This window comes from Bidens hawaiensis, unplaced genomic scaffold (genome assembly GCF_021521415.1).
Source record: "Bidens hawaiensis isolate Kalapana, Puna unplaced genomic scaffold, B.hawaiensis_p1.1 tig00056853_1, whole genome shotgun sequence".
Taxonomy (NCBI): Eukaryota; Viridiplantae; Streptophyta; class Magnoliopsida; order Asterales; family Asteraceae; genus Bidens; species Bidens hawaiensis.
The window spans coordinates 35,886-56,275 of record NW_027500245.1 but is presented as its reverse complement, the minus strand read 5'-3'; the positions used below and the strand labels follow the sequence as shown (position 1 = coordinate 56,275).

Below are 20,390 nucleotides of genomic sequence, written 5' to 3'. Positions count from 1 at the left end.
AATCTGAATCTACTTTAATCTCAACATCAAAATTGAACAATATTTAGAAGATAAATAGAAAGAAGAGATAACAACAACCTGTTGGTAAGAGGAAACATGTTGCAAAAAATTCTCTCATGCTATATATGATCAGACGATCAAATCAAAGAGTACAGGGATTCACCATGGTCGAGAAATGATTATAAACATGATCAAATCAAAGAGTACAGGGATTCACCATGGTCGAGAATTGATTGATTATGGCAAAATAAAAGACAATTTAGGAGCTTAGGCGACAGTCTTATAGCAGCACAAGAGTGGTAACGGCAATTGACTCACCACCAGCCGTCAATACGCCAGTTCAATTGATCGGTTACCAGTGATTGCACCATTTAATTGATTGATCGTCTTTGAAGAAATTATGATATATTGATATGATACCGATCATTAAAGGGTAACCTGTTTAATCATAAACAAACAGAAACCGATCATTAATATCACCAGGAGTATTTATTAATTGAAGGGGAGAATTTAAACATCAGGCCTGTTTTAAAAGGATTGAAACCTTTTGCACGCCAAAGGATTGAACTATAATTACATAAGATACTGAAGCTTCATGACCCATAAGTTGCACTCTTTCTGCAAACCCATACGTTTGGATGCAACTATCCGGGAGATTATAAGTCGCACTCTTTCTGCAAACCCATACGTCACTACCGTTCGACATCTTGCAGAGCTAGGCCCGTTAGACAATAAAGAGTGACCCTGAACGCAAAAACCAGCATGGACCAACGTTGTTAAATGCACATCAATTGGGACGAAGTTGAACTTCAGTTCAGGGATAAAAATTGGTTCGTTAACTGCCTCCTCCACTTGGGAATTTTCATTCAAGGTCATCTCACAGTCATTATCTACACGATTGTATTGTTTGTTAGCCCTTTTTAAGTATCCGCCCGATATGTAGTAAACTTTGCCCATGTCAAAGAGTTCAAAAAACTTCCTTGCAGCTGCGTAAAACATGGTTGCTTGAATTTGAGTACCCTGAAAATATATTTGTTAAAATATCTGTTTTTGTGCAATAAGTAATAAAGATTATCGAGATAACGGAAACTTACATCGTCATCAGTTAGCTCCACACTAAAAACGCAGCCTTCACCTCTTGTATTGTTGTAGTGACGCATGTGCCCTTTAGACGTGACACGGACTTTAATGGTCCAGTTTCCTTGATACGGGTTCAAGGAAGCGAGGGGGTAAATCTGCCTTGGTACATACGTACGTGTTGATGTTGACATGCTGTAATAAAGAAATAACAACATAAGTTATGATAAGAGTAACATGGCATAATGAAAACGCATAGCCGATATAGTATCATGTATCATAAGTAGATTGCACAACAAATTATGTACCACATAATATATAACTAAAAAGCTAGCCAAAACAAAGCAAACAACCAAACACCAAAATTACAAAAGCATTTAAAGATACAGTCAAGTCAGTATCATTCTACTTTGACAAAATAAAGTCAACGTTGCCCAAATAAGCCACAATTAAACAGAATTTAAAAGTGAGTAGGGTGCAAATACAATAGAGACCAATTCCAAAAAATCAAACTGGTTGTATAGATTACCAAATCTAAGAAAATTTAACCTAATTATCCACCAATAACCCACAAGGAAACCGAATTTAAAACTGAATTAGGTTAAAACCCAGGTTCGGCTCGTTACGGTATCATGGGAATTAGGTTAAATCAGGGAATTATTATATTACAAAGGAAGAGATAACATACCTGGTGTAGAGTCTGGTGATGAGGAATCTGCTGCTCCTGTTTGCCTTATATATTACATTCAATTGATTGAAGAATTGATTGTTGTTGAATAATAAATTGATTAGGCAGTAACGTATGGAGAGAGAAGGAGAAGAATTAAAAGATACAATTGAAGTGTCCACCGGAGTGATTGAATTGGCTGCCGGAGTTGGAAGGAGGAGGAGGATAGGGTATTGAAGAAACGTGGATCGACTCACTGGTAGACGATCTACTTTCCTCGGGTGTGATTATACTATTTCACCGATGGTTTTCTTGGATCTGTGATCTTCCACCTACAAAATGAACAGCACCGTCAACTTACCCCTCATAAAGGGACAGAGGGGTCCTCTTTGGGGTAACCCTCCGGTGTGAGAATAAATATTTGTAGGAGAAGATAATGTTATGAGAGTAAGGAAATGGAATGTATTGCTTAATAGCTGAATACTCTGTAATTTGATGTGATTATGTGTTATCTGATCGTGTATGTTACTGGCTGTAACTGTCTGTGATTGAATGTAATTGAATATGATTGAATGTCTCTCCTTGTGGAGTTGATGCTGTATTTATAGTGCTAGGGTTTCCACTGATTGGGCTCAGCCTTGTTGGCCTCCTCCAATTGCTCTGCGCCACGTGTCCTCTGGGACACCTGGTGCTTTCTCATTGGTTATAATCACGTGGTAGCACATGAGTTATGCTGAGTTGTCCACCTTTCATTTGGCAGCTCTCAACATCAGCATATTCTTATTCCTTAAAAAGATACCTTCTGGAAGGTTGTCTGACGTGCACAATCAAGGTTGCCCTAATCCTGATTTGGATAAGGACGAGGTTGATTATGTGCATGTGTGATATGCGCCAATCCTGAGGATGCGCTTGGTCTTCTCTTTATTCTCACGCGCAGATGTTTCATGCGCAGATGTGATATGCACGAGCATGTGATATGTGCCGCGCGCTGATGCGCCACGCGCATATGTGATATGCGTGAGCATATGTGATGCCTGGGCATCTGTGGTGCCTGGGCATATGATGCCTGAGCATGTGTAGTGCCTGGGCATATGATGCCTGAGCATATGTGATATGCGCCATGCGCATAAGTTTTGGCTTTGTGCCTTCGTAATGTCTTGATTTCAAGCCTCTTGTCTATATCTCGTGGGTTGACCCGCCTTGCTCGGTGTTGAGACGGGTACATACCTCTTCAGGTATGAGAGAGTATAGGAAGGTGAAAGATGTAGTATATAGATTCACTCCCTCACTCTTCATAAAATAAAACATCTAAAAATGAATAATGGTCCTAAATAGTGATGGACATGTATAAGCCATTGATTTGTGGTTTCAACTTTCCACCAAGTTTCCTAACACTTAGGAGAGAATCAACCATCTGTATTAACGTTACGTGTAGTGGAGGGGCTATAAATTGAAGCGTTTTGCACCGTGTGATGTCTAGTCAGTAATGGGTGAGAATTTGTTTTTTGGGTGTAATGGTGTAGGAGCTAAAATAGTAATATAATAATAATATATACATATATATATATGTATGTACATATATCACCCACACACATTAGAAAATAATAATAATAAAAAGAAAGGAAGAGCACGCGACAAATTATTCCCGCCCCCGTCCCTTTTCGCCCATTTATCGCCGGGGGCGGTGTTCATCCCCTTTATCGCCCCAATTCGCCCAAATTCTCGCCCAGTACATTTGGCCAAACTGCTAAGTATGAAACAACATGAATACTTGCTTATTAATTCATTTTTTTTACTTTAAATAGTTATTGTTACCAACCTTTTAAATACATGCTACACAAAAAAACAGGGTGAAACTCACATCCCTAGAAAAAACAAATCTTTGGTTAAGTTGTAAAATTAGTCTCATCTTTTAAACTAGATGGTGAATTTTTTAATTGCGTTATTTTAAGTTTAAGTCTATAGCTAGTTTATCCATTTTAGTTGTAGAACGGAGAAGTAATCCCCTATTTGGTTGGTGGTGTGCGCAAATGATTATTACTTTTGCCCTAAACCGTACCATTTATTTATTGTGAAGTTTGTTCATAAGGTTATATTTTCTAAAGAGACGTGTAATCGTTTGAAAGGATAAAATTTTACACTCATAAACTTGGTGCGAAACCATTTAAATAAATACTTTAGTTAAACCAGTCACCGTGATTTTTCTAAATATGTATTTCCATTACGTGCATATAATCTATTAATGTAAAAAAAAGAAGAAATCCTTTTTGTATTTAGAAAGTCGTTATTCATTTAGCAATCTACATGTTTTGTTATATTTTAAAATAAAATATATCTTACCAGCCTCCCTAATAAAGATAAATATAAAGATAAAGGCAATGAAAACACAAATCGAATTTACTTTTACTTTTGACAAGCAACTTTGATGTTACTCAATGAGAATTTCCTAAACGATTACTTTGTAACTATTTAAAGCATCTATTATTCTAAGCTTAATTCACAGCAAAGAAAACATGTTCCATACCTGCACAATGATTGTCAATATATATTTGGTTGTTTGCTGAAATGTAGTTGACTTGGCAGGTTACAGTTTGTGTCATTTCCAAAATTATAATACTTTTGTGAAACATTAGAATGTTTGAAAGGTAGCATGTGTGTAAATAAATTTAAATTCTATGAAAAATTTGTATGATGTTTAGTTATTTTCATCCCATCTCTTATTGTATTTACTAGAGGCTATGAAAATACTAGAGTCTAGAGGCTAAAATTATTTAGTTATTTTCATATCATCTCTTATTGTTTTTACTTATGTTTTATTAATTGTATATTTAACATAGTTGTTGCTTTATAAATATATTTCATCAATCAGATATATTTTTTTTTTTCAAATTTAAAAACCAATAAAAGAAAAATGATAAAAACTCTATTTATTCGTTTTTTAGAGAATAATGAGGCTTAGTTCGGCTGGTTAGGATTTAGGTTATAGTAGAGGTGGGCAAATAAACCGGTTAACCGAACCGACCTGAAAACCGAGCCGATTTAAAACTGATTATGTAGAAACCGGTTTGGAACCGATTGAAACCGTAGGTTCGGAACCTGTTTGTAACTTTACCCACCAAAACCGGTTAACCGAACCGAAACCAAAACCGGCCAAAACCCGAACCGAAACCGATCATAACATGGTAAGAAACCGGTTTCAACCCGAACCGAAACTGATTATAAACTGGCTTTGACTTTTGTTGACCAAACCAAACCGAACCCAAATCGGTTTTGAGTTTTAAACCGGTTTGTGCACCTCTAGGTTATAGCAAACACACACACAATCAAAGTACAGAAAATTAATGAACATGAGACACGAGGATTTACGTTGATGAGAGTCTCGAAACCTCAACAAGAGAAGAGGGACATTCGGGTAAAAGTAACAAAGCTTAACAGTATTACAACAAGAATTTGACAGCCCTAGAAGCGATAGAAACACAACTGATTTTCTCATGGTTTCGTTCGAGGAATTTATGTGACCAACACAAATCGTTGTTTGATATGTTCAAAGTTTTGGAGCTTGTGGAGGAAATTTCAAAATCGGTGAACATACCGTTGATGAGTTAACAAAAACCTCAGTGTCGAACGAATATAGTAGCCCCCTACCTCATATGCTCGTTTGTAAGTTAACCTCAACGACACAAATAATGAGCAAGATGTCGCATTTAAGCGATCCGTCCGCCAAGGAGGAACATCCTCTACCGATCCGCAATAGGAAAATGTGTGTTGAAATATGCAAAGCCTTGTTACAATTCAATATTAGTTATGTTATATTTGATATAGTTTATGACAATAGTTGTTTGTTTGTTAAATGAGGTAAACGGGTCGGACTTGGAGGATTGCTTAGTGGGCCAGATGCTGAATGGGCTTTAGCTAGAATTGGGCTTGGATCCGTTTGTTTTATAAAGAAGAGAGTTGCTAGCAGAATTAGAGAGAGATCATTCGTACATGGTCTTCTTGCTTTCCTCTCTTGTATTGATCTAGGGTTTACATTCTCAGATCAATTTATAGTAATCAGATAATTGCGATAATGATCAGATTTGGTTGTAGCCGGTTTATCTTTATCGATGGTGTAAGCTTTAACTTTAATATGTATTGAAGATGTTTAACAATCGATCTTATAAATTTGTTTTGGGCAGATGAAAAATAAAACTAATGCTTATAATACTTAATGAAACAATATTATTAGATTTTACTATCACTAACCATTTTTTGAAAGTGACACTGAAAAGTTAACAAAGTTATGTCATATGCATAAGTAAATGTGAACTTGAGCCCACACCTTTTTCTTATTGCTAAAGAACTAATATCAATATCAACGAGAAGCACCCATTTGCATACCTTTGTGAGGTTCTGCACCATCCAAACAATATAAACCAAAATTTTATCAGTTTCCTTTCTTTATTTATTTCCTTAAGAATAAAAAAAGTTTTAGAAACTCTTTTCAAAATACTTCCCAAAATTTATTATGGTATAAAACAACTCAAGAAGCCACAAGTTGTCATATATATACAGGGGAAAATGAATATGAGGCTGTTAAGCATGCAACCTTACATGTGAAACCATCAAAACTACGTCGTTTTGAATAAACGTTTCCAAAAGAAAATTATTCTATTCTTTTTAATGCTTGTTTCATTCCATTAATATTACATCCCTAATTCTGAATCATCATCTTCAAATCCGAATATTTTGTTCTCGTAAAAACTAATGTTGTAATAGAAAGATATATATTATGTTTTTTTATTATGAATTACTTTTGACAATAATTCATCGATTTAGAAAAATTTTTTATTATAATTAATTACTTTTGACATGAGGAAAAGAAAATGTGAAAGTCTTATTTTAAGTTTTAAAGATGTTTTTTTAATATACTGAAAACACATGCAAAACCAATGAACAATGGTTAGTGACAGTCGTGATTTAAACCTTTGAATTACTATGCAAAAGTTTGGAAATATATAATTGTTTAAAAAAAAACTTTAAATCGTGAACTCAAACTTAAGTTTAATTGACGATTTTTGTGATCGTTGAAGCCGGAGATAGTTCTTTTGAGGACGATAATTCAGATTAAGGATGTAATATTAATGGATATAAACAAAAATTAAAAACAATAGATTCAATTTTTTGGAAACTCTTGTTCAAAACGACGTAGTTGATGGTATCGCATGTAAGGTTACATGCTTAACAATCCCATATTCACTTTCTCCATATATTAATACAACATTCCTTCCTTCATTTAACACAAATTATATATTATTCCCACAATATAAAATCCCATCAAAATGCATCACCGCCATAACAATGTAGTCGATCCCCCCGACCGCTTCTTCTTGCTTCTTGGTTATCACGATCCCTACCTTCTTCGTCTGTGCCTGTGCCATCGCGAAAGCTGTCGGCCGAAAAGGACTAATATGCTAGTGTCTGTGTAATGAAACAACAAAGTTTCATATGTGCAAGATTAATATAAATAATGTTTACGTTAACACGGCTACAATACATGGTTGGTTGATCATTAATTATAATTATCTTTTCAAATAAATGTCAAGCTCAAGTCAACATAAAATATGATGGTTAATTTGTGAAGAGGTATGTACCCGCCTCAACACCGAGCAAGGCGGGTCAACCCACAAGATAAAGACATTATGAAGGCACAAAGCCAAAACCTATGCGCATGGCGCATACAAAACATGCTCAGGCATCATATGCCCAGGCACACATATGCTCGCGCATCGCATATGCGCGCGGCGCATCAGCGCGCGGCGCATATCACATGCCCGTGCATATCACATCTGCCCAGGCACACATATGCTCGCGCATCACATATGCGCGCAACGCATCAGCGCGCGGCGCATATCACATGCTCGTGCATATCACATCTGCGCATGAAATATCTACGCGTGAGAATAAAGAGAAGACCTCGCGCATCCTCAGGGTGGGCGCATATCATACGTGCACATAATCAACCTCGTCCTTATCCAAATCAGGATTAGGGCAACCTTGATTGTGCACATCAGACAACCTTCCAGAAGGCATCTTTTTAAGGAGAAAGAATATGCTGATGTTGACAGCTGCCAAATGAAAGGTCGACAACTCAGCATGACACATGTGTTACCACGTGATTACAACCAACGAGAAAGCGCCAGGTGTCCCAGAGGACACGTGGCGCAGTGCGATTGGAGGAGGCCAACGAGGTTGAGCCCAATCAGTGGAAACCCCAGCATTATAAATACAGCATCAACTCCACTTTGATGAGACATTCATACTCAATCATTGACAGTTACAGGCAGTGATATCACATTCAATCATATTGAATTACATTGACTCACAGTCAGTTACATAAAAAACACATAGTCTCACAATCAGGGGGTAGTCAGCTATTCAGCAATACTCTTGAGATTCCCTTACACACATTATCATCTTCTCCACAATATACTGATTCTCACGCCGGAGGGTTACCCCAAAGAGGACCCCTCTGTCCCTTTCTGAGGGGTAAGTAACGGCGCTGTTCATTTTGTAGGTGGAAGAACACAGATCCAGAAGAACCATCGGTGAAATAGTATAGTCACACCCGAGGAAAGTAGATCTGCTACCAGTGAGTAGATCCACGTTTCTTCATTGGCGCCATCCACTGTTACAAACGGCAATCAGATCTCATCAGATCTATAAAAAAAAAAATCAATCACCATGGTTTCTGGAGTTCGTAACGTTGATCAAGCTCTGGAGGATATTGAACGTGAGGGTGTTAACGACGGACAGCAGGTTCTGAGGGTTCCGCGTGATTCTACGCGTACCACCAGCAACCGTCCCTTCGTCACAACCCCTCACGGCCAGACTGAAACTCCTCCAGACGATCTCACGTTACAAAATATGGCCGGCGCGAAACTGAAAGGACCAATGGGTCCAGAAGAAGAAACAAATGATCCAAATGAATGGCTCATAAACGAGCAGCGGCGTCTGATGGAAAAGTACAATGAAATGGTCAAGCAGAAGAAGCTAGCCGACCAAACACAAAGGCAAGCTTTTGATAAGCAGACTACAAAAAGGCCGCGCGCGCCGGAAGAAGGACATTCTGTTCACACTGCACACACTGAGTTCAGTGATGAAGAAGTGCATAGCATGAGGAAGACACGGGATACTCATGCAGGAGGCTCACAGCTCCGCGCGCCTGTGAACATGGCGCCTGGAGCCAGAGCAGATCTGGATCTGCACATGCCGTACAGCCCACCGGTCAGAGGGCAAGTGGACGTAACCACGCCCTACAGACCAGCCATCCTGGTAAAACACTCAAAGTTTACTGCGCGCATCGCGCAGGCTCCCATCCAGCACAAGACCAAGATGCCAAGTGGTCTGGGCAAATATGATGGCACAACAGATCCAGATGACTTTTTGCAAGGTTTCTATAACACGGGAAACCTAGAGAGCTGGACGATGCCAACATGGTGTCATATGTTTGCTCGCTGCCTCACGGGCGCAGCGCGGGTATGGTTCGAGAGCTTGCCAACAGGGCAAATTGATGGGTTCGAGGAACTATTAGAAAAGTTCCAAGCCCACTTCGTACAGCAGCGCAGGCACACGCGCGATCTTGATGACATCATGCACTGCATACGCAGGAATGATGAAACGATTGAAGATTACATCACTCGTTTCAATCAGGAATCCCTGGCAATCGGGGGTATAACTGAGCAGCTCCTGCGCGTCGCCTTTATACAAGGCGCGCGCAGTGAACAACTCCGCCGGGCTCTCGTAAGCAAAGATGGTATGCCCACCACGTGGGCCAAGTTAATGGAGGCATCGCGAGTTTTCGCGAGAAATGAGAAACAGATTGCCCAAGATAGGGCAAGAGAAAGAGCGCATCAGGCTGAATCACCGCGCAGCAAAGAGAAGAGGGCCAAACAGAACTCTGTATGGTCCAGGTTGCAGCCAACAAGTTTTTCTTCCGCAGAAAAGCAAGCGCAACCAAGCTCACCCCAGCCCCAAAAAGAAGTTCGTAATCGCGGGGAGGGTGACAAGAGGGAGGGCGGTAGAGATCCTAGCAGACCTCTGCCAAGAATATGGACACCCCTCACTAAAACACCTTCACAGGTGTTAAGTACTGAGAATGTCCAATTCAAGCCCCCCAAGCAGCTACACTACAAGGGACCGCAAAATAGTGGCAAATATTGTGAATTTCACAGGTCCCCGGGCCACAACACCGACGCATGCCATCATTTAAAGGATGCGATCGAGAAGGATGTAAAATCAGGCAGGCTGGCTCACTTGGTGAAAAACCAAAGAATAGAAGACGAGCAACCGGAAGGAGCCTCTGCCAGTAAGAAATACAAAAGAAATTGTGTGGCTGAGGGGGGACGACAAGGGCAGACGTCAAAAAAGAGAAGCGCGCAAATCCACGGGGATTGGCGCGAGCAGCAAGTCATCTTCCCAAGAATCAGGGGAGGCCCTTCGATAAGCAGTCCTCTCGTCATTACCACACACATTGCTCATTACGAAGTGTCAAAAGTCCTGGTGGACACTGGAAGCGAATCTGACATTATGTATGAGCAATGTTTCAGAAAGTTAGACCCGGCAGACCAAGCGCGGCTCGAAATTGTGAACGCACCAATCTGTGGTGTTTCAAATGAAATCATCCATCCCCTAGGCCAGATTCAGTTTGAACTAACTATGGGGGATGATGAGCATAAGCGAGCAGAAGTTGTCAACTTCTTGGTCTTGCCCACCACGTCATGCCACAATATGATCCTGGGTAGGGGAACGATTGCCCAATTTAATGCTGTACCGTCGCCAGCGCACGGCGCATTGGGGTTCCCTACACCAACAGGTGTAACATTTGTTTACCGCGATCATTTGTGCGCAGTGACAAGCACGCCGCGGGAAGGGAGAATGAAACTTCCAATGGCGGACAATGCGCCAGAGAAGTGGATTTTAAACCCAAAATTCCCAGAGCAAACGGTCACAATTGGCGCTACCATTTCAGACGAAACGAGATTGAGAATGAAAAGGTTGCTCACAAAATACACGTCGGTTTTCGCGTGGCAACACTCCGATATGACGGGGGTCCCGCGAGGCTTGGCGCAACATTCTCTTAACACGTTCAAGTCGGTAGAGCCAATTGCTCAGAAAAAGAGAATCATGGGGGATGAAAAGGCGAAGGCCATGAATGAGCAAGTGGAGGACCTGTTGCGCGCAAACATCATCCGCCCGATCCGATACCAGACGTGGGTAGCCAATCCTGTGATGGTAAAGAAAAGAAACGGGTCATGGAGGATGTGTATTGACTTCAAGGACCTCAACAAAGCATGTCCGAAAGACTGTTACCCCCTCCCAAACATCGACGCAAAGGTGGACTCCGTGGCGCCATTCAAGCTCAAATGTTTCCTGGATGCCTACAAAGGCTATCACCAGATTCAAATGGCACCACAGGACGAAGACAAGACTGCCTTCAGAACCGACAAGGGTGTTTTTTGTTACACAAAAATGCCCTTTGGTTTAAAGAATGCAGGCGCAACCTATCAGAGACTTATGGATTCGGTTTTCAGTGAACAAATCGGAAGAAATCTAGAAGTCTACGTTGATGATTTGGTGATCAAGAGCAGGGAGGAGAGACAAATGCTCAAAGACATCGAGGAAACTCTTCAGCGCCTAACGGAAGTTAACATGAAGCTCAACCCGAGCAAATGTACTTTTGGCGCGGAAGAGGGGAAATTTCTTGGTGTAATGGTCACTAAGGATGGTTTCAAGGTGAACCCTGAAAAGGTGGAAGCCATCCTTGACATGCCTTCACCATCCACCATGAAAGAGGTTCAGAAGCTGAATGGTAGACTGGTGTCAATCAACAGGTTCCTAGCGAACCACGCCAGCAAATCTACTCCATTCGTTAACACTTTGAGGAACTGCTTGAAGAAGAGCCAATTCAAGTGGACGCCTGAGGCTGAGCAAGCTTTCACTGAGATAAAAGAATGTCTCATAAAGCTGCCCGCGCTCACAGCTCCACTTCCTGGCGAAACCCTTACATTGTACTTGTCAGCTGGAGATCGCGCCAACGGCGCAGTATTATTGGTGGATCGCAAGGGGATCCAAACGCCAATATACTATGTGAGTCGGGTGCTCACAGACCCTGAGACGCGCTATTCCATCATGGAAAAGTTAGTTTTGTCATTAACACACGCGTCGCGCAAGCTCCATAGATACTTCAATGGTCATCCTATTGAAGTTCTGACTGGTTACAACATCCAGCAAGTCTTGCGACGTCCTGCGCTATCCGGAAGGCTGACAAAGTGGGCGCTGGAATTAGGTGAACACACAATCACCTATAAGCCCCGTCCAGCAATAAAGGGTCAAGTTTTAGCGGATTTCATCACGGAAATCCCAGAGGGAAAGATTGAAGAAGCTCAGCGCGAGGTAGACCCTCCGCGAGCAAATGATGAAGAAGATGTTTGGAGGCTATTCACTGATGGAGCCTCCAACAGCGAAGGGTCCGGCGCAGGCCTCAAACTGGTGGACCTTGATAATCATGAATATACTTATGCTATTAGGTTGGACTTCAAGAGTACCAACAATGAGGCTGAGTATGAAGCCCTGCTGGCTGGACTGCGCATTGCGCGCAAGTTTGGAGTTAAAAGGCTAGAGGCACATGTTGATTCTTACTTGGTAGCTGCTCAAGTCAACGGCCTATATGACGCCAAGGAGAACACAATGCCTCTATATCTAGAGCAGGCAAAAAAGCTTGTTGAGCAGTTTGACTTCTTCAGAATCATACACATCTCGCGCAGCGAAAACAAGTCCGCGGACGCGTTGAGTAAAATGGCGTCAACTAATTTTGATCACTTTGGCAAAGATGTCAGGGTGGAAGTAATGAGAAGCCCGTCAGTGCAAACGCAATCGGTCCTTGTAATTCATACAACCCCTTCATCCTGGATAACTCCAATAATGGAATTCCTGAAGGAGGGGAAATTACCAGACGATCGCGCACAGGCGAGGAAGATAAGACACAAGGCGCAGAACTATGAACTACTTGAGGGTACGTTATATCGACGCTCTTATCTTGGACCGCTCATGAAATGCCAGGATGCTGAAGACGCAAGCTATGTGATTAGGGAGATTCACGAAGGAATCTGCGGAATACACGCTGGCCCGCGCATGGTGGTTACCAAGGCAATGAGCGCAGGCTACTATTGGCCAGGCATGTACTTGGATGCGCTAAAAGAAATCCAAAAATGCAAGGCATGTCAGAGCCACGCGCCAAACACCATGCGGCCAAAGAACAACTTGGTTCCAGTGACCTCCGCATGGCCTTTCCATAAATGGGCCATTGATATTGTGGGGCCCCTGCCGCAAGCGCAAGGGCGAGTGAAATTTTTGGTAGTGGCAGTAGACTATTTCACAAAATGGGTTGAAGCCAAGCCACTAGCAAAAATCACAGCTGAGGCGATGAAGCAATTTATCTGGAGCCACATCATTTGCCGTTTTGGCCTTCCTATGGAATTTGTGAGCGACAATGGCAAACAATTCACTGACAGGAAGATATCCAGCTGGCTCAAAAAATTGCACATCAACCAAATCTTCACTTCGGTCTACCACCCTCAGGGGAATGGCCAAGTGGAGCGCGCGAATCAAAGTTTGTTAAATGGGCTGAAGAAAAGGTTGGAGGGAGAATCCCATTCTTGGGTCGAAGAGTTACCTAATGTCCTGTGGGCGCACAGGACATTAAGCAAAACTAGCAATGGCGAATCTCCATTCAGCCTAACCTATGGGACAGAGGCTATGATCCCAGCAGAAATTGGATGCCCATCCCATAGGGTACTCATGATGAGCAAGACTGATAACGAGCGCGAAAGAAGATTGGACCTCAACTTGCTTGAAGGGCGCAGAGAAGCGGCTATCATCAATGAAGCCAAATACAAGAAAAAGATGGAAAAATATTATAATCAGCGTGTTAAAGAATGCCACATCAAGAAAAATGATTTTGTCCTTCGAAACAATGAAGCTAGCCGCGCGATACCACCAGGAAAAATGTCCCCCAATTGGGAGGGACCTTATCAAATTTCAGAAGATTTGGGGAAAGGCGCGTACACTTTAAAAGATTTGAATGGAAAAAAGATACCGCGCGCGTGGAACGCGGCACAGCTTAGAAAATGCTTCATGTAAAAGTTCAAATATGTAATCAAGGCTTTTAAGCCATCATGAATGATGATTCGCGCTATCTTTCAATATTTGTTCTATTACCTTTGCATACATGTTTCACACTTCCTTTATTAATTTGGAGCAATATGACAACACTATATTGACTTCAAAACTAAATAAAGCGAAGTAAAACATACATGCGCGAGCCTTAGCTCAGACGCGTTAACGAGTCTTAACTCTAAAACGTCAGGGCCTTAGCCCAAACCTACGAGCCTTAGCTCAAACACGTTAATGAGTCTTAACTCTAAAACGTCAGGGCCTTAGCCCAAAACAAAGAGCCTTAGCTCAAAGCACTCACAAATATCCATCTTACATCCCGCGCAGCCTGATCATAAAAATCCTTAAACACAACTAAGGCAAAGTACATGCCATATCATAGTTGTTAAGGTCTCTGGTCGAGGTCGCGCTCGGAATCATAGTGGGTATCTGAGTAACACATGCTGACATGTAATGGCTAAAACTCATACTTCCAACTAAAAACCGCGCGACAACGACGCGCGAAAAAGGAATTGTGAAAAGTTATCGCGCATGTCAGCATAAACAAGATACTGCGAAACCACTTACAAAATAGGACTATGGTTAAGTGAATAATTTCCTTACAACCTTGTTCTTATTTTAACGTGCAAGCATATCTTATATCTATACAAGCAAACATGAAGAGATGAATGGAAATGCGCAAGATGTAAAAAAGAGAAAACAAGTTTCATTCCATAGCATTGAAATTTACAAATATGATGAGTTACAAATTACAAGTATAAAAAAAAAAATTATAAAATTTCATGAAGGGCTTCTCAAGTCTCCACGTCGACGTCAGCCACTTCATCACCCTCATCATCTCCCGCAGCATCTGGCACGGCCTGCTCCTCATCTCCGAACTGACCATAGTCAAGTTCTTCCTCCTCATTGGAGTCTTCTATCACGACGGTGTCAGGAGCAGATTTTTTCGCAGCGCCAGAGCCGCTGGCAGGGGCAACATCCCCCGCGCCACCATCATCGCTACCAGCCCTCTCGCATTCATCGAGCAACTTCTTTAGTGCGCCGAGGTCGGGCTGGTCAGCAAGCGCAGCTATCTGCAAAATCAATAGAGAAATATTGAGTACAAAACACTTGGAAAATTAATCAAGTAAAACTCATTAAGGTCAAGGTACCTGCATAAGGATGGGGATGGGAGTATTCATGTACTTCTCCCCCACCGCGGCCATGTCCGCGCAGGCCGCGTCGCTCTTGTAAGGGTACTCGGATGGGTTCTTCTTCAACATGCCATATTCATACCCATCCGTAAACCCTTCAGCGCGACCCACCAAGCGCGCGGCAGCATTGCAGTCCATCACAAGGGCCTGAAACTCGGCGGAATATTTCATCGCCAAAGCGCAACGAGTCATGCCCTGTGACACCAGCCATTGGCAATCCTGCGCGAGGCCAGCAACAGACGTCTCGAGGGTAGGAACCTGGGAGTTTAATAACTCAACAGTTTCCTTGGTCTTTTTTAGCTCCTCCTTATCAGACGCTGCTGCCGCCAAAATTTTTTCTTTCTCCGCCTGCGCAGCACCAAGTGCTTCCTGGCTGGACGCTGCCGTCGCCAAGGCCTCATCTCTATCGGCCTGCGCGGCCGCCAACTCCCTCTTCAGGCGCGCAACCTCGCTCTCCAGTGATGATTTCTCAGTGATACTCTGGACGATAGCTTGGTCACGCGCCTCAGCCTGCTGTTCCAAGACACGCACTCTACGCGCGTACTTGGCAACTTCGGCCTCCGCCACCTGCTGCTTCTCCCGCGCAGCTTGGAGCTCATGCCCGCGCTTAATATAGGCGGTGTTGGCACTTGCTCGGTTTTCGCTGAGCTCCGCCTGGAGTTTCTCAGCTCGTGCGCGAGCATCAGAAAGGTTCCAGGCAGCCACCTTAGCCTCTTGCTGGGCTGCCACAAGAGCATCGCGTACTTTAATATAATCGCGATGAAGCTCTTGGGAGGCAGCAAAGAAAGCTGACCCAGCGAAAATGTGATCGTTGAGCAAGTCAGCGCGGGTGCGCTCCTCCTGATACCTCCTTTCAGTAGGAGGCACGGCATGAGCCCAGAAGTCCTCGCATACGCCCATGAATTGGAAGGAACTGTCTTCATTAATATTCCATCTCGGGCGATAAACGTGGTCACCTTCCTACAAAACACAAGAAATGTTCTAAGTCATAAACATACTTATATGGAGGTACGCGCAGCGGAGCAACAAATTAAAACATACCTGCGGGGATGAAGCAGAAAAGTCAGCGCCAGCCCCACCAGAAGTATGCGCTGCGAAGACTTGTGGCATCGCAGGGCTGGCGCGGTCTCCCAAGGAGTCCTCAGCTTGAGCCCCCTCATCCTCCTCATCTTCTTGAATAGGCCTCTTCTCCTGCGACCTGGGGGGCTCCAAACCAGCCTTGCGGAGAGGGCTGCGCGTAGGAGGAGGCGAGGGAGGTCTCGACGCCGCCAGTTCGGCGCACAATACGGCTTCCTGCTCCTTTGTAACCCCAATAAGGGGAGAATCAGCACTAGCAGGAGCAGGACCAGAACCAGCGGCGCCGCCAACGGCGCCAGGAGTGTCACCGGCAACTTGTACGCCAGCTACAACTCCTATGAACAAATCAACAAGGAAAAATGGTTTATGACTGAATCCAAAAGAAAAAAATCAGAAGACAAATGTGCAAAACATACCTTGGCGCAATTCTGTTTGCGCGGCGAACATCGCCATAAAGTTCATTCTACCCTTTTCAGAGGGTAGAACAGGGGACTCCGAAGCAGCCCCCGGCGCAGCCTCAGCACCTTGTGGCGCCTGCGGCTGATCTGCTACAGTCGCCGGTTCTGCAAACAGTCAAAGGAGCAAAGGTTTAATAACAATTCAACCAGATGAAGACAAGCAAAGTATACCTGTTGCAGGCGCGGCACTGCTTCTCTCTTCAGCCGCACGAACGGAGGAGGTGATGCCACCATACCTCAAGTGGACAGGAGGTCTGCCCACTCTCACAGGCAGGGAAGCTAAAGAAACCTTGGTGGTAAACACCTGGGTTTCCTTAGGTCCCTTCGTTTGAGCATGGGGATGAGCGACAGGGGTGTCATCTTTCTTCTGTTTCTTACTGGCCCCTGCGCCAGATTTCCCCTTAGCTTTGCGCTTTAATAGGGGCGCCTCCTCTTCCTCCTCCTCCTCTTCCGCGAGCTCCAGCTCGTAGTTTTCAAGCGCATCTGCAAAAACAACCAACAGAACTGTTAATAAACTTGGGTATTCTAAAGGAATGAGCATAAGTGCGAAGGCTTACCAGGCGCGTCACTGTCAAAGTCAAATTCCAGATCCACTGGGATGAACATGTCATCGAAGCGATCTGGGAAACCAACCTCCCCAGCGCCAAGCGCGACGGAGCCACCCTCCACTTGATCATCATAAGCGGCAAGGAGGTAATCCTTGGTGACTGCGCAAAAACAAGTCAAGGGATATCAGCAAAAGAATTATGTTCGCGCAGAAAAAGAAACAAAGCAATGAAATAAACTTACACAACCCGTCGACTTGGATAACGGGCTCAAGCGCGCTGTCGGCCCATAGCTTACTCATGCCGACCCCCACCAGCGCCTCCTCGCGAATTTTCTTCGCGGGGGATGGTTCGGCGGTCAGTTTCTTAACCCAGGCGCCAGTTGGGTTCTTGATGACACCCTCATCCGCAGGCGCAGAAGAGATAGAGCGCATGGTCATACGGATGGGTATCACACCAGCCCTAATGTAGAAGAACCTCTCAGACCAGTCATGAAGGCTCTTGAATGAAACAGTGGAGCACTTCACCTTCTGACTGCGAGGAATAAAAGAGATCCAATTGTCTTGGATCTTGGGCTTGTAAAAATACTGAAAGCGCCGAGGAGTCGGCTCTTCGCGCTGGGATTTGCACATGAACTCAAAGTGAGTCACGCGCACGAGTCCAAACGGATGGACTTGGGATATATGAATCCCATAGAACTTCAGCAGTGCACCCACAAACCTTGTTATCGGGAGACGAAGGTTGCAGTGGGTGAAAAAGTGGCTATATAGGGATATATAGCCGGCAGGCGGGTCCGCCGCCGTTTGCCCGGCCCCAGGCAACATGCAGCCAAACAGGGGGAGAAAGCCCTGAGAGGCGATGAGGCTGTCGAGATCGGCCTGCTTCAATTTGCAGGGGATTTCATTCCACCTTTTGGTGGCCTTGGTCCTCCCTACTTCCTCCGATGTGGTCTCAACAACCCTCTTCCCTTTCCCCTTTTGCTTCAGTGTCGACATCACCACAGATTTCACACGGCGTCTTCGAGAGGCAATAGAGGAGATTGAGGGGCTAGACGAGTCTGAACTATCAGACATACAACTGCAGCAGCAAATAATAGAAGTTTCGAAACGATGAAAATACTCAATTCAGAATATGAAAGGCAGAAAATCGAAAATTTGCAACAATGAAGATGAAGATAAAAATTTCCTAAGGGCCTGCTTTTATAGGCCCAGGAGAGAGAAAAGTGGTAACTGATGGGATTTCACGCGCCCCACTCGCAGGTGTAAGCCAACGAGGGCGCGGCACGTGTCCCTAACACTGTTGAGGGGACATAAAAACGTAACGGACCTGCCACGGAGCAGAGACGCGCCCCCACTCGCAGGTGCTAACCAATGCGAGCGCGACACGTGTTCAAGACAGCTGTGTGAGGGGACGTGAAAGGAAACTGTAGCACCTCGAGCACACGAAACGTCTGACATGTTTACGGCGCACGTCACCACCAACTAACCACGTGTTCGGACCCTTCGTTTTCAACCCTTCGTTTTCAACCAAATGGATAGAACTTCGCGCAACGATGGAAACAACCAATAAAACGACAAAACCCCTTTAAAAGACCAAATCAGTAAGTCTAATATCCATCTTACCGCGCTCGCGCGAGATAAGACACACATTAGACTGGGGGGGCTTGAAGAGGTATGTACCCGCCTCAACACCGAGCAAGGCGGGTCAACCCACAAGATAAAGACATTATGAAGGCACAAAGCCAAAACCTATGCGCATGGCGCATACAAAACATGCTCAGGCATCATATGCCCAGGCACACATATGCTCGCGCATCGCATATGCGCGCGGCGCATATCACATGCCCGTGCATATCACATCTGCCCAGGCACACATATGCTCGCGCATCACATATGCGCGCAACGCATCAGCGCGCGGCGCATATCACATGCTCGTGCATATCACATCTGCGCATGAAATATCTGCGCGTGAGAATAAAGAGAAGACCTCGCGCATCCTCAGGGTGGGCGCATATCATACGTGCACATAATCAACCTCGTCCTTATCCAAATCAGGATTAGGGCAACCTTGATTGTGCACATCAGACAACCTTCCAGAAGGCATCTTTTTAAGGAGAAAGAATATGCTGATGTTGACAGCTGCCAAATGAAAGGTCGACAACTCAGCATGACACATGTGTTACCACGTGATTACAACCAACGAGAAAGCGCCAGGTGTCCCAGAGGACACGTGGCGCAGTGCGATTGGAGGAGGCCAACGAGGTTGAGCCCAATCAGTGGAAACCCCAGCATTATAAATACAGCATCAACTCCACTTTGATGAGACATTCATACTCAATCATTGACAGTTACAGGCAGTGATATCACATTCAATCATATTGAATTACATTGACTCACAGTCAGTTACATAAAAAACACATAGTCTCACAATAAGGGGGTAGTCAGCTATTCAGCAATACTCTTGAGATTCCCTTACACACATTATCATCTTCTCCACAATATACTGATTCTCACGCCGGAGGGTTACCCCAAAGAGGACCCCTCTGTCCCTTTCTGAGGGGTAAGTAACGGCGCTGTTCATTTTGTAGGTGGAAGAACACAGATCCAGAAGAACCATCGGTGAAATAGTATAGTCACACCCGAGGAAAGTAGATCTGCTACCAGTGAGTAGATCCACGTTTCTTCAATTTGTTTGGGGAAAAAGATGTTTTCAAGGGATATATGGCTGTTTGATGTAGTGTGTGGCAAGACACGTTTGTAGTGCTTATTGGCCTTTTGTATTGCTAATGCTCTTAAAATAGTCATAATATGGAATTTCAATTTTTTGGTTGGTGGAGACAAAACACCAAAAGATCATAATTGTCTTAAAAAAGGTTTTAATATGGGTGTTCTAATTATCAATTTAAGTTTATTAATTTCAGAATGAATTATATGCATATTAATTCAAAAGTAACAGTTACTCATAAAGCATTAGTTATTACAGTTATATATATTAATTATAGGTTGCTTACTTGATACATGGATTTTTACCGCACACGTGTTTCTCTTATTGCTAGCTTTTCGATTAAAACAAACAGAAATGCATGTTGAGAGGTGTGATTCTTCTTTCTCGAGCATCATTAATCAAACAAAGATTCCAGTTCCACCATCACCAACTCAAT

General features: G+C 43.7%; 1 long non-coding RNA gene across 1 annotated transcript; it reads right to left on the bottom strand.

Annotated features, from left to right (window-relative positions):
• Positions 1 to 796: 796 nt before the first annotated feature.
• LOC143601618 (uncharacterized) lies at positions 797 to 1,844 on the bottom strand. Its single transcript, XR_013147688.1, has 3 exons — positions 1,766 to 1,844; positions 1,095 to 1,272; positions 797 to 1,020 (listed from the first exon to the last, which is right to left on the bottom strand). It is a non-coding gene; the product is annotated as an uncharacterized LOC143601618 (long non-coding RNA).
• Between the last annotated feature and the right edge of the window lie 18,546 nt (positions 1,845 to 20,390).